Source organism: Lissotriton helveticus, chromosome 2_1 (genome assembly GCF_964261635.1).
Source record: "Lissotriton helveticus chromosome 2_1, aLisHel1.1, whole genome shotgun sequence".
In the NCBI taxonomy this organism is placed as follows: domain Eukaryota; kingdom Metazoa; phylum Chordata; class Amphibia; order Caudata; family Salamandridae; genus Lissotriton; species Lissotriton helveticus.
Window position 1 is genome coordinate 236982014 of NC_136059.1, and position 15079 is coordinate 236997092.

Consider the following 15079-nt stretch of genomic DNA (forward strand, 5'->3'; position numbering starts at 1 on the left):
TAAGGAAACAGTGGCAGAACTCCCTTCGGTGTCTGAAAAGGGGGGAGTCGACCACACACCCAACAATTAGTGGCATTGCTGGTCTGGTGTGAATAATGTAACATACGGATAAATGTGTTGTTGCGCATAGCGAGGCGGTAAGAATATTCGTGAGGAGGCAGATCACTAAACGTGTGTTCTACTGTAGCATTAGCAGACATATTAGCATGAGGAACTGGAAAATACAGATAGAATGCATAGCTGGTGCAGGAAATCATTATGCTGATGAATAATATGAAACTCAGAAAAACGATACATCTGATTGAACTTCGACTGACTCTCTCACTATGGGGGTCTATTTTATACATGTCAGAAACAGTCTAACCGTTTCACCTAGGGGAGGACTTATACAATCAAACTGACTGACTTATTTTACTAGACCTGAGCTTTAACTTATACTCCTGCTGCGGAGTTTTCTCTAACAAGGGAGGGGTTGTAATAATGTCTTGTGCGGGACAGTCCTTAAGAGCAATATTCTGGCAGTCCTTCAAATCCTGGGAAATGTTTTTAGAAACGGATTTCAGTCCATTAAAAAGTTTAACATGAGACAGGTGGATCCATCCTTTTCTGCCTTCCAACTTGACGGCCGTACGGGTGGTGAGGAGGACCTGACGTGGCTCCTTCCAACGTGGTTCCAGCGGACTTGATCTGTCGAAATTCCGGACCATCACTAGGGAGCCTGGAACGATTTCATGTGGTGCCACCTCGGTATTGTCTGGAAAGGCGGCAGCAACCTGTGAACGACATGAGTTGAGGGCAGACATCAAGGAAGCTAGGTAATCTGTCAACATATTACATGAAACATTGGTAATACTTCGGGGTCTAGGAGTACCCCACATGTTAGGGGGGCGGCCGAATACGACCTCATACGGGGACAGACCTGATCTGGAATGTGCGACCATGCGCATATAAAACAGAGCGACTGGCAGAGCTACTAGCCAGTCCACACCTTTTTCTTTACAGACTTTTGCAATACGGATTTTCAGGGTCTGATTATGTCTCTCTACGAGACCGGCTGCTTCAGGATGGCGTACACAATGGAACTTCCACTGGTACCCTAACAAAAGGGAAACGTGCTTCATGAGTTCAGATGAGAATGGCTGACCGTTATCAGAATATACGACTCTAGGGAGTCCGTATCTAGGGAAAAATTCACGAACCAACTGCTTGGCAGTGGTCGCGGCTGTGTAATCTGGGACTGGATATGCTTCTGTCCACCTGGACAAAGCGCATACAACTACAAGGACATACTTGAAACCTCGACATCGCTCCATCTGAATATAATCCATCTGGAGGACCTCAAAAGGGTGGTCAGGGGGCTGGAAACCACCTTGTTCCACCGGGACACTTTTACCTGGATTAAACTGACAACATATCATACAGGTGCGGACTTTCTGCTTGGCTGCAGCTCGTAAATGCTTGTTGAACCATATGTTCTGGATACTGTCTAGCATAGCTTTTTCTCCTAAATGTGCTGGACTATGTGCGGTATTGATAATGACTTGAACCATAGAGTCGGGGAGAAACCATGTGGCTCTACCCTTCGTTAACCATCCTTGATCTGTCTGGACCCCTCCTTGTTCAGACCATTTCTTGATTTCATCGGGGGTAGCATGTAACTGGATATCTATGACATCTTGTGTAGGGTCCTTAACTGTCATGCATGTAATCGGATCTGGAGTATGTGTCATGTTAGCTGGAGTGTCTGGAGTCTGTGCTGTAAGCTTGGCTGTGCGGTCTGCTAGATCATTACCTTGGGAAATAATGTCTGTAACTTTCGTATGTGCTTTGCACTTCATGATAGCAATAGATGTCGGTAAATGTATGGCATCTAACAGGGCTTGAATAAGGAGACCATGCTGAATCTTGGTTCCATGAGAAGTCATGAAACCTCTCTCCTGCCAGAGCACTCCGAAGTCGTGTACAACTCCGAATGCGTAACGTGAATCTGTGTAAACATTAACTTTCAGGTTCTTGGCATGTATACAGGCTTGTGTCAGAGCGACTAGCTCTGCTGCTTGAGCGGACAGGGTGTCAATACGGTGTGTTTCAATAACTTCGGTGTCAGTAGTTACTGCATATGCTGCGACTAGTTCTCCTGTACTAGTTCTCATACATGAACCATCCACATAAAGTGTCAGGTCAGGATCTGATAACGGAATGTCTGTCAGATCTTGTCTTGGCTTTGTCGTAATGTTAACTACTTCCACACAATCATGTGTGTCTGGATTTAAACTAACTGATGGTAACAGTGTAGCAGGATTCAGGACGTTGCAGCGTCTAATTTCTACGTGTGGCTGGAACAGTGTCAATTCATAACCTGTTAAACGTGCAATTGTCAAGTGCTGTGTTTGTGTTCGGTTTAAAAGAACTTCCACGGAATGTGGGACTTGTACTGTCAGGGAGTGTCCTAAAACTATGGAATCACTTTGTCTGATAGCTAGTGCTGTGGCTGCAACTGACTTGAGGCACGCAGGCAACGCCTGGGCGACTGGATCTAATGTGCTCGAAAAATAAGCACAGGGCTTGTATTGTCCTGCTTGATCTTGTGTGAGAACAGATAATGCTGTACCTTCGCGTTCAGTAACGAAAAGTGTAAAAGGCTTACTGTAGTTCGGTGTAGCTAGAACTGGAGCTTGACATAGGGCTTTCTTTAACTCGTTGAAACTAAGTGTATGGTCAGATGTCCAAGGGAGGACAGTCGATACGGCTGCCTCCTGTGTCGTTAACTGTATCAGTGGCTTGGCTAGGAATGCATACTGGGGAATCCATTGTCTACAATAAGAAGTAAGGCCGATAAAGGCACGTACCTCCTTCTGGGTTCTGGGCTGGGGAAGACTCGCTATTAACTGGATACGGTCGGGTGTCAACTGCCTACCCCTCTTGGACAGCAAGTGTCCTAAGTATACCACTTGCTGAACACAGAATTGAAGCTTCGAAGGTGACACCTTGTGCCCCATCTCGGCAAGGAAATACAGGACTGTAAGGGATGCTCGCTCGCAGGCATGTTCAGAACGGGCTGTGATCAGTAGATCATCGACATACTGGAGCAGGGCAGTGTCAGTTGGCATGTGAATGTTGTCTAGTTGTCTCTTAAGTGCTTGACTGTAAATACTAGGGCTTTCTGTGAAACCTTGAGGAGCGCGTGTGAACATATAGCTCCTTCCGTTTAAACAAAATCCGAAAAGAAACTGGCTGTCTGGATGAATTGGAACACTAAAAAATGCATTCTTGAGGTCTATGACAGTGAAGAACATGGCTTCGGAATCAATGGCTGTTAACAGGGAAGAGATGTCTGGGACAACTGGGTACTGCGGAATAATACATTTATTAAGCTCTCGTAAATCAATCACTAATCGATATACTGGGGGTGCATTTGGATCAGTACGTTTCATGACTGGAATGATCGGAGAATTGCATACATTGGAGTCAGTTTCTACAACTACTCCTTGAGCCATGAGCTCGTCAATAATTTTGGATAAGGCTGCTACAGCCTCAGGTGGCAATCTGTACTGTCTGATTCGGGGTAACACTACACCTGGTTTGAGAGTCACACGATGGGGTGTGATTTGCATATAACCAACATCAGTTGGACCTTGCGCCCATAAGTGCTGTGGAACATTAGACAATCTTGAATCAAAATCTCGTAATACATAGTGACCCTTAAAGTCTCGTAGGAACAGACGTATTCCCTCTGGGGAACAGCAAATAACTGCACCTAATTCTTTCAGTGTCTTAATGCCTAATAGATTTTCTGGACATGACTTAGTAAGTAACAGATCAGTAGTGCGGGACAATGGACCTACTTCTAGAGTAACTGGCTTAGATATCTCATTAACTATTGGCTTTCCTGAAAATCCAAGGGAAATATTTCTTGAGCCTGAGAGCGGAGCCCCTGGAACTTCGGCGTGACTAATTGTGGTCCTACTTGCCCCTGTATCGATCAAAAACTTTCTATCTTTCCCTAATACTTGACTGTGAACATAGGGACCTTCTTGATCTACAGGTATCTCGATGAGAGGCAAGCCTACCTCCCTCTCTAGGCTGTTTCATGAATATGACTGGTACTCTGGATACTCAGACTGTGCATACTGATACATCTGCGATGTAACGTGCTGTGTGGCAGCAATAGGCTGCGGTGCGGGAACTGTCTGTTGTGCATTCTGTGACTGAGGAATCTGTGAAACTTGTTCTTGTCTAGGCGGACGTGGTCTTTCTTTAGTCTTACCAGTAGCTATGTTATGTTTCAGAACTGCACACTCGTTTATAAAATGACCTGGCTGTTTACAATAATTGCAGTTCCCTTTAACGGGAGCTGCAGGATGACTGGCTTGATTCGGACCCCTCTTCTGACTGTCTTGAGGAACAGATTGTGCAACTAGCACTTTCATTTTCGTGTCTTTCATACGTTTTCTCTCGTGTTCTTGCTCTTCCCTAATTCTATTCTGGTGATACTGGAGCATCTGGAGCATCTGGGACGGGGTATTAGCTTGCCAGGTGCTTTCGACTTTCAAAACTCGATTTTTAATTTGTGGACTTGAATTCTCGACTAATTTGGTAACGAAAAGGTGAGGGTATGACTCACTACTTGTCTTGAGACCACTATTGATACTGAAACATTTTTCAAATCTAGAATAAAAATCACTAATATCTTCATCTTGTTTCTGTTTACAGGCTGAGATTGCATCCCAGTCTTCTTTTCTCGTTGTCAATAATCTGGGTAAAACTTGAATCAATAATTCTGGTAATTCTTTACATTTATCTCCAAGACCGGTACCTGGTACTCGTGCCTTGTCTTCAGCTTCTAGAGCTGCCCAATCGATCTTTTTCTCTCCCACCTCCCATTCTTTTTCCTTTAACTTTTCATACACCCCTGCGGGTAACAGGACCTTTAACATTTTAATGATATCTGGGTAAGTGTATTCTCCCATACGGAGCATGTCTTTTAATTCTCTATGGAACCCTGCTGGATCTTTGTCATGACAGGGAATTAATTTCTTCATTTCAAGAAGTTCCATCTTTGAAATCGGAGTGTATACAAACACTCGTTGCATTACGCCACCCGCCCCTTGGACTGGGTGAACTTCTCGTAACGGATTCTGTCTGTCTATGTAGAATGATTTACTTTCTGGGGGTGAGACATGAACAAAATGCGGGTTCAAAAACGTTCTATATTTGTGGCGCTGTTCTAGAATGACACTAATTAAATCGGTACCTAGACCTCTCCATCTATACTGGAGTAACTCGTTCAGGATATCATGCAACGGACCTGGATCAGAATGTTGACCCTCATACAAAGTAATGAGGTGCTGGATCATATACATACCCACCAGTCGCTGCTCGGCTGGGGGCAATTTCAGGAACATTTGTGCCACTATTTCGTCTGGAAAAGTGGTAGAATCAGTAATCCATCGGACTGCTGATCGGGCTAGTTCTTGTTCATGCATGGTACTTAATTCACTATAACCGACTCGTGATTTCAGAATGTGATCGGTAGCTTGAAATACTTGTTCTAGAGAACCTAGTTCTGGTGCTGGATGATGAAAAATAGACTTGTGTTCTAGACGTAAATGGCGATCTGGAAATCTAGATTTTCCTACATACGCTATTCTGGCGGAATTCTCGTCTTCCTCTTCAGGATCAGAGATACTTTCTTTCTCGCTTACTTGTGCTGCTTTACGCTGTTCGTGTATCTTTACTATTTCTTTACGGATTTTCTTGTACATACTCTCCATAGCACCGACGGTCTTGTGTTTACCCTCGGCTATATTATCACTCCACCTTGTCAGGATTCTCATTTCGGCGGGATCTTTAGACGGGTAATCTTGTTCTCTTATTAGACAATTGATCAGGAACTTTAATATCATGAGCTGGATCTCGGCTTTCCTTTGAGACATAATCTCGCCAATACTTTCTGGATCATCCCCTGTACGGATGAAACGATATATTCTGTCTAGATCTTCTTTCATATTCGGTAAGGTGACTAGATACTCGGTCACTCTCCTTACACGTAAGGAATATAAAACCATATTATATTCGCCTGGAACTGGATCATAGACACATTCGCTAAGGGTTTGCCTGATTTCTGTAACAGACTGATGTTTGGGCGTGCGCTGTAACGCTTGAGCATGTAATTCGAGTAATGTTAAACGCTTGTGTGGCGGCGGGGTTTGAGGAGGACCTCCTCCTGCGGCCCCTAGACTAGAATCGTCGACTGACATTCTTCGTCCTGGCAGAGTCGGTAATTTTAACGTGGGCTGGACTTGTATGGCGGACTGGACCGGGGGAGCTGTTAAGGGCACCCCGGTGTCTGGAGGAGCATGAATTACCTGATTTACAGGGACTGGCGGAGCGCGAACGGGATTTGCATATTCGGGGACTGTGTCGTCCAGATAGGACGAAATAAAAATATCAGCTGCGGTCGGTTTGTGACGTAGCTTGGTCGGAATTAATGGTGGCGGGAAATTACTGGATGCCTCTGGGGTCGCTTTTGGCACACCTTCGGCAAGAAGAGGATACATACCCTTAATGAGGGCATGCCTCTGTCTGTCTGACTGTTCGGCTTTGACTTGTTCACCTATCTCGATTAATTCTCTTTCCTGGGCTCGTTCCTGGGATTCTCTACTTAACTCTGACTTTCTGACTTCTTTCTCGGTCCTTCTATGAGCTTCCTTACGCCATAACTCGATGGCATCTTTCTGTGACTGTCTGGCTTTCTTTTTCCATAATGCTTCTTCTACTCGCATGATACATTCGGCATCCCATGTACCCGATACGGGCCATCTATACTTTTCTTCTAACTGTTTGGTATACTCTACCCATAAATCTAGATACATTATGGCGCTTATGCCATGTTTCTGATACATAAAGTGACCTGGACTGTCCCTCGGTGGGACAGGAACCGCTTCCTCTAACAGACCCTTTCTAGTTTTTAAATGACGTAACTTGGAAAATATAGGCATGACTGAACTGTAATCTGGACACAATACAATACACAATAAAAACACGAAATCACATCGCACTCATACCACAACAGTAAAATACATGAAGAACATTATAAATAACAGTTCGAACAGAATATTACCTGGAATACTGAGAACAGAAACAGAACAGAATTTCTCGAGAACGGAACAGACTAGAATTACTGGATGCACTGCTGTTACAGTACGGAACATACCGGTCCCATAAAGGGACGCATCAAGACCCGTATCCACCTAGGTGAACACTTCGTTTGTGAGTCTGGGCACCACCAACCCACGGACCAGGAGTCAATTTAGATTGGTCCTGTCTAGATACTACCCCAGCAATGGTACTCACCGGGCAGCACGGAACGGAAGGCCTCGGACGGGACTGGACTGCTACGACGACGAACTTCGGACTTCGGACTTCAGTTACGGGTGGGCCTCCGGATACCTCGGACCTTGGACTCTCGGCTTGGGCTCTGGTCGGGACTCGCCGCGTTCCTCCACCGTCTCGTTTGGATGCTGGACCGCCTCCTCCGTCTCCTCCGTGGGCCTGAGGGATACTTGAAGCAGAAATATCTGCACGTGGCCGGTATGGTTCCGTCACGGCTGCAGAGGGTCAGGGGGTCGGCGTGGCTTCACCGACGCGTGGGGAAAGGGCAAGTCCCTATTCGGGCGCCATTATGTGGTATATAAATAAATAATACCGGATCTATTTTTAAATGAATGAATGAATAACAGATAGCTCAATAAAATAAGAGTCAAGATTCGAGGTAGTAGGAGTTTCTGCAGGTTTATTACAGCATAAGGACAGGATCAGGACAACCTGCATAGGAACAGAGGTGACCGGGCCCAGCAGGACAACTGGGGCCCAGCAGCTGCCGGGGCTTGATCTGGGATGAGCGCGCTAACTTTTAATAACAATACATCAACTTATATACATAGCGCAAACACATAGCATTACATTGCAGTAGGCGTAGCAGTGGGTGGAGCAGAAGGCGTGACGCGTAGCAGTCGCGAAAGATAACAGTAAAAAGAGGTGTAACTGGGAGTATACATAGACATGTGGTGTAAACGTAACAGAATATGTCATGAATGGGCGGAAACATAGGAGGGGGCTACCTAAGGGGCTGGGACCTCTAACCTAATGGTGCGCGAAAACTGGCAATGACGTGTTACTAGGAGAAGCTGGGGGCTACGAACTCTGTGCTAGGAGCAGAGACTAGAGTCTGGAGGGTCGGAGCGACATGTACCTAAACCCTATCTGGTATCTGATGTTTAGGGAACATGTTGATATAAACTAGAAGTCATGAGGGGAGAAGCTAACTTGACTCTAAGACTGGACCATGCATTATTCTACATGTAGTGCGTGATGAGGAATATTTAATGACCATTAATACAGTATTTCTCTAACGTGGAGCCGAATAGGCTAGACAATGACGGAAGCTATTGATGCAGTTCAGTAGCTTAGGAATGCAGAAGAGGAGGACTGAACTGATAGCTGGAATCATAACATACCTTTGGCAGACTCAGAGGCAGAGCCAAGCTGCACCGGGCACTGCGAGGCAGGAAGTAAGTGAAGGGTCGAGGATACAGGTGGGGGCTGTATCGCTCCTTAGCGAGGCTTTCAGGAGACAGGAGCTGAATCTGATGTCCGGGCCCTTTTGAGGCCTGGAAACGGGGACTTTATAATGGAATAACGTGCACACTGAGAAACGTGGCAACATAACTTTACATAGGCCTGATATTCGTAGTATTCACGAGGACTGGAAACTGACATATCAGAGGTGGACACAACTGTAATTGCGTCTTTAATCGGACATGGGGAATAACATATGCATATTAGTCATGCACACATAACATATGATGGATGAGGCGTAGGGACACAGAACATGGCAAAATTTACTTTTCCACATTCCCTCCTTGTCACTACGTTTCCATCAGGAAACATCAATTTTCATGATACCATCTATCATTTCATACAGTACCATTTGCTCGTCTCGAATTGTCTTGGAACGGGATTTAGAACGGGGCTTGGGACTAGGAATACAAGAGGTAGCACACATGCTGCAAATCGCAGGGCCACATTGTATACAGAGGCAGCAGCTAAATATGATCGCTACTGCAATACCTAGAAAGGACAGGACTTTCCATCCCCATGCGGAAATTATATTCCAGAACCAACCGGACCATGTCCAGGTGCCTGGGTCTTGGTGTAACAGATGGGCAATTTTATGGAGTCTGGTTATAGCTGAATAAACAGACGGCGCGTTATTTGGAATGAAAATACAGCAACTAGATCCGATGACTCTACAGGCCCCGCCCCTATCGGCCAGTATGACGTCAAGGACGAGACGATTTTGCAAAACGACAAATCTCATAGCAGATTGTTCTTCGGTTAGGTTACCTAGAGCAGAGGCAGTCTCATTTACTACAGCTTCAAGGGTTCTTGTTAACCTACGGATCAGTTTACTGTTCTGAACAGGTCCTAAAAAGAAGAAGAAACCTTTATTGAAATCTGTATACTGTTCTAGAGTAGTTTCAGTATAATCGACAATTGGGGACTCCCTTCTATGTCTAATGTGTACTAGATGTGTGTTTCTGTGATAATCAGATGGGGCTAGGAAAACAGGTGGCAGTAGGAAGGCAATGTAACAGGTTCCCTCCCAATCGAGGGGCAGACGGACATATGCAGTTTGACCACAAATAAAATAGGAATGACGTGAAGCTTTGAAAACAGATTTCCCACTGTCACTATACTGGATAACAGTAGTACATTCACTATGTCCTACGTGTATGGAACCATAATTACGGACACATAATTCGCCTTTGACTGGTAGTACTGAAATAGCAGGTAAGTCTGGAGTAGTATCAGACTGAACATTTAGAACCATGAAATTCGACGAATAATTACCTAAATTATAAACTTCATTTTCTAGATCTAAACCTGTTCTGTGGGGGAGACCTTGCTTGTCTGGAAAACATGTACTGTTAAGAAAAGACATATCTGTTGAGGATGACGTTAACGTGGACCATGCTCCACACGAACCATTATGTGAGAATGGATAAGGAAACAGTGGCAGAACTCCCTTCGGTGTCTGAAAAGGGGGGAGTCGACCACACACCCAACAATTAGTGGCATTGCTGGTCTGGTGTGAATAATGTAACATACGGATAAATGTGTTGTTGCGCATAGCGAGGCGGTAAGAATATTCGTGAGGAGGCAGATCACTAAACGTGTGTTCTACTGTAGCATTAGCAGACATATTAGCATGAGGAACTGGAAAATACAGATAGAATGCATAGCTGGTGCAGGAAATCATTATGCTGATGAATAATATGAAACTCAGAAAAACGATACATCTGATTGAACTTCGACTGACTCTCTCACTATGGGGGTCTATTTTATACATGTCAGAAACAGTCTAACCGTTTCACCTAGGGGAGGACTTATACAATCAAACTGACTGACTTATTTTACTAGACCTGAGCTTTAACTTATACTCCTGCTGCGGAGTTTTCTCTAACAAGGGAGGGGTTGTAATAATGTCTTGTGCGGGACAGTCCTTAAGAGCAATATTCTGGCAGTCCTTCAAATCCTGGGAAATGTTTTTAGAAACGGATTTCAGTCCATTAAAAAGTTTAACATGAGACAGGTGGATCCATCCTTTTCTGCCTTCCAACTTGACGGCCGTACGGGTGGTGAGGAGGACCTGACGTGGCTCCTTCCAACGTGGTTCCAGCGGACTTGATCTGTCGAAATTCCGGACCATCACTAGGGAGCCTGGAACGATTTCATGTGGTGCCACCTCGGTATTGTCTGGAAAGGCGGCAGCAACCTGTGAACGACATGAGTTGAGGGCAGACATCAAGGAAGCTAGGTAATCTGTCAACATATTACATGAAACATTGGTAATACTTCGGGGTCTAGGAGTACCCCACATGTTAGGGGGGCGGCCGAATACGACCTCATACGGGGACAGACCTGATCTGGAATGTGCGACCATGCGCATATAAAACAGAGCGACTGGCAGAGCTACTAGCCAGTCCACACCTTTTTCTTTACAGACTTTTGCAATACGGATTTTCAGGGTCTGATTATGTCTCTCTACGAGACCGGCTGCTTCAGGATGGCGTACACAATGGAACTTCCACTGGTACCCTAACAAAAGGGAAACGTGCTTCATGAGTTCAGATGAGAATGGCTGACCGTTATCAGAATATACGACTCTAGGGAGTCCGTATCTAGGGAAAAATTCACGAACCAACTGCTTGGCAGTGGTCGCGGCTGTGTAATCTGGGACTGGATATGCTTCTGTCCACCTGGACAAAGCGCATACAACTACAAGGACATACTTGAAACCTCGACATCGCTCCATCTGAATATAATCCATCTGGAGGACCTCAAAAGGGTGGTCAGGGGGCTGGAAACCACCTTGTTCCACCGGGACACTTTTACCTGGATTAAACTGACAACATATCATACAGGTGCGGACTTTCTGCTTGGCTGCAGCTCGTAAATGCTTGTTGAACCATATGTTCTGGATACTGTCTAGCATAGCTTTTTCTCCTAAATGTGCTGGACTATGTGCGGTATTGATAATGACTTGAACCATAGAGTCGGGGAGAAACCATGTGGCTCTACCCTTCGTTAACCATCCTTGATCTGTCTGGACCCCTCCTTGTTCAGACCATTTCTTGATTTCATCGGGGGTAGCATGTAACTGGATATCTATGACATCTTGTGTAGGGTCCTTAACTGTCATGCATGTAATCGGATCTGGAGTATGTGTCATGTTAGCTGGAGTGTCTGGAGTCTGTGCTGTAAGCTTGGCTGTGCGGTCTGCTAGATCATTACCTTGGGAAATAATGTCTGTAACTTTCGTATGTGCTTTGCACTTCATGATAGCAATAGATGTCGGTAAATGTATGGCATCTAACAGGGCTTGAATAAGGAGACCATGCTGAATCTTGGTTCCATGAGAAGTCATGAAACCTCTCTCCTGCCAGAGCACTCCGAAGTCGTGTACAACTCCGAATGCGTAACGTGAATCTGTGTAAACATTAACTTTCAGGTTCTTGGCATGTATACAGGCTTGTGTCAGAGCGACTAGCTCTGCTGCTTGAGCGGACAGGGTGTCAATACGGTGTGTTTCAATAACTTCGGTGTCAGTAGTTACTGCATATGCTGCGACTAGTTCTCCTGTACTAGTTCTCATACATGAACCATCCACATAAAGTGTCAGGTCAGGATCTGATAACGGAATGTCTGTCAGATCTTGTCTTGGCTTTGTCGTAATGTTAACTACTTCCACACAATCATGTGTGTCTGGATTTAAACTAACTGATGGTAACAGTGTAGCAGGATTCAGGACGTTGCAGCGTCTAATTTCTACGTGTGGCTGGAACAGTGTCAATTCATAACCTGTTAAACGTGCAATTGTCAAGTGCTGTGTTTGTGTTCGGTTTAAAAGAACTTCCACGGAATGTGGGACTTGTACTGTCAGGGAGTGTCCTAAAACTATGGAATCACTTTGTCTGATAGCTAGTGCTGTGGCTGCAACTGACTTGAGGCACGCAGGCAACGCCTGGGCGACTGGATCTAATGTGCTCGAAAAATAAGCACAGGGCTTGTATTGTCCTGCTTGATCTTGTGTGAGAACAGATAATGCTGTACCTTCGCGTTCAGTAACGAAAAGTGTAAAAGGCTTACTGTAGTTCGGTGTAGCTAGAACTGGAGCTTGACATAGGGCTTTCTTTAACTCGTTGAAACTAAGTGTATGGTCAGATGTCCAAGGGAGGACAGTCGATACGGCTGCCTCCTGTGTCGTTAACTGTATCAGTGGCTTGGCTAGGAATGCATACTGGGGAATCCATTGTCTACAATAAGAAGTAAGGCCGATAAAGGCACGTACCTCCTTCTGGGTTCTGGGCTGGGGAAGACTCGCTATTAACTGGATACGGTCGGGTGTCAACTGCCTACCCCTCTTGGACAGCAAGTGTCCTAAGTATACCACTTGCTGAACACAGAATTGAAGCTTCGAAGGTGACACCTTGTGCCCCATCTCGGCAAGGAAATACAGGACTGTAAGGGATGCTCGCTCGCAGGCATGTTCAGAACGGGCTGTGATCAGTAGATCATCGACATACTGGAGCAGGGCAGTGTCAGTTGGCATGTGAATGTTGTCTAGTTGTCTCTTAAGTGCTTGACTGTAAATACTAGGGCTTTCTGTGAAACCTTGAGGAGCGCGTGTGAACATATAGCTCCTTCCGTTTAAACAAAATCCGAAAAGAAACTGGCTGTCTGGATGAATTGGAACACTAAAAAATGCATTCTTGAGGTCTATGACAGTGAAGAACATGGCTTCGGAATCAATGGCTGTTAACAGGGAAGAGATGTCTGGGACAACTGGGTACTGCGGAATAATACATTTATTAAGCTCTCGTAAATCAATCACTAATCGATATACTGGGGGTGCATTTGGATCAGTACGTTTCATGACTGGAATGATCGGAGAATTGCATACATTGGAGTCAGTTTCTACAACTACTCCTTGAGCCATGAGCTCGTCAATAATTTTGGATAAGGCTGCTACAGCCTCAGGTGGCAATCTGTACTGTCTGATTCGGGGTAACACTACACCTGGTTTGAGAGTCACACGATGGGGTGTGATTTGCATATAACCAACATCAGTTGGACCTTGCGCCCATAAGTGCTGTGGAACATTAGACAATCTTGAATCAAAATCTCGTAATACATAGTGACCCTTAAAGTCTCGTAGGAACAGACGTATTCCCTCTGGGGAACAGCAAATAACTGCACCTAATTCTTTCAGTGTCTTAATGCCTAATAGATTTTCTGGACATGACTTAGTAAGTAACAGATCAGTAGTGCGGGACAATGGACCTACTTCTAGAGTAACTGGCTTAGATATCTCATTAACTATTGGCTTTCCTGAAAATCCAAGGGAAATATTTCTTGAGCCTGAGAGCGGAGCCCCTGGAACTTCGGCGTGACTAATTGTGGTCCTACTTGCCCCTGTATCGATCAAAAACTTTCTATCTTTCCCTAATACTTGACTGTGAACATAGGGACCTTCTTGATCTACAGGTATCTCGATGAGAGGCAAGCCTACCTCCCTCTCTAGGCTGTTTCATGAATATGACTGGTACTCTGGATACTCAGACTGTGCATACTGATACATCTGCGATGTAACGTGCTGTGTGGCAGCAATAGGCTGCGGTGCGGGAACTGTCTGTTGTGCATTCTGTGACTGAGGAATCTGTGAAACTTGTTCTTGTCTAGGCGGACGTGGTCTTTCTTTAGTCTTACCAGTAGCTATGTTATGTTTCAGAACTGCACACTCGTTTATAAAATGACCTGGCTGTTTACAATAATTGCAGTTCCCTTTAACGGGAGCTGCAGGATGACTGGCTTGATTCGGACCCCTCTTCTGACTGTCTTGAGGAACAGATTGTGCAACTAGCACTTTCATTTTCGTGTCTTTCATACGTTTTCTCTCGTGTTCTTGCTCTTCCCTAATTCTATTCTGGTGATACTGGAGCATCTGGAGCATCTGGGACGGGGTATTAGCTTGCCAGGTGCTTTCGACTTTCAAAACTCGATTTTTAATTTGTGGACTTGAATTCTCGACTAATTTGGTAACGAAAAGGTGAGGGTATGACTCACTACTTGTCTTGAGACCACTATTGATACTGAAACATTTTTCAAATCTAGAATAAAAATCACTAATATCTTCATCTTGTTTCTGTTTACAGGCTGAGATTGCATCCCAGTCTTCTTTTCTCGTTGTCAATAATCTGGGTAAAACTTGAATCAATAATTCTGGTAATTCTTTACATTTATCTCCAAGACCGGTACCTGGTACTCGTGCCTTGTCTTCAGCTTCTAGAGCTGCCCAATCGATCTTTTTCTCTCCCACCTCCCATTCTTTTTCCTTTAACTTTTCATACACCCCTGCGGGTAACAGGACCTTTAACATTTTAATGATATCTGGGTAAGTGTATTCTCCCATACGGAGCATGTCTTTTAATTCTCTATGGAACCCTGCTGGATC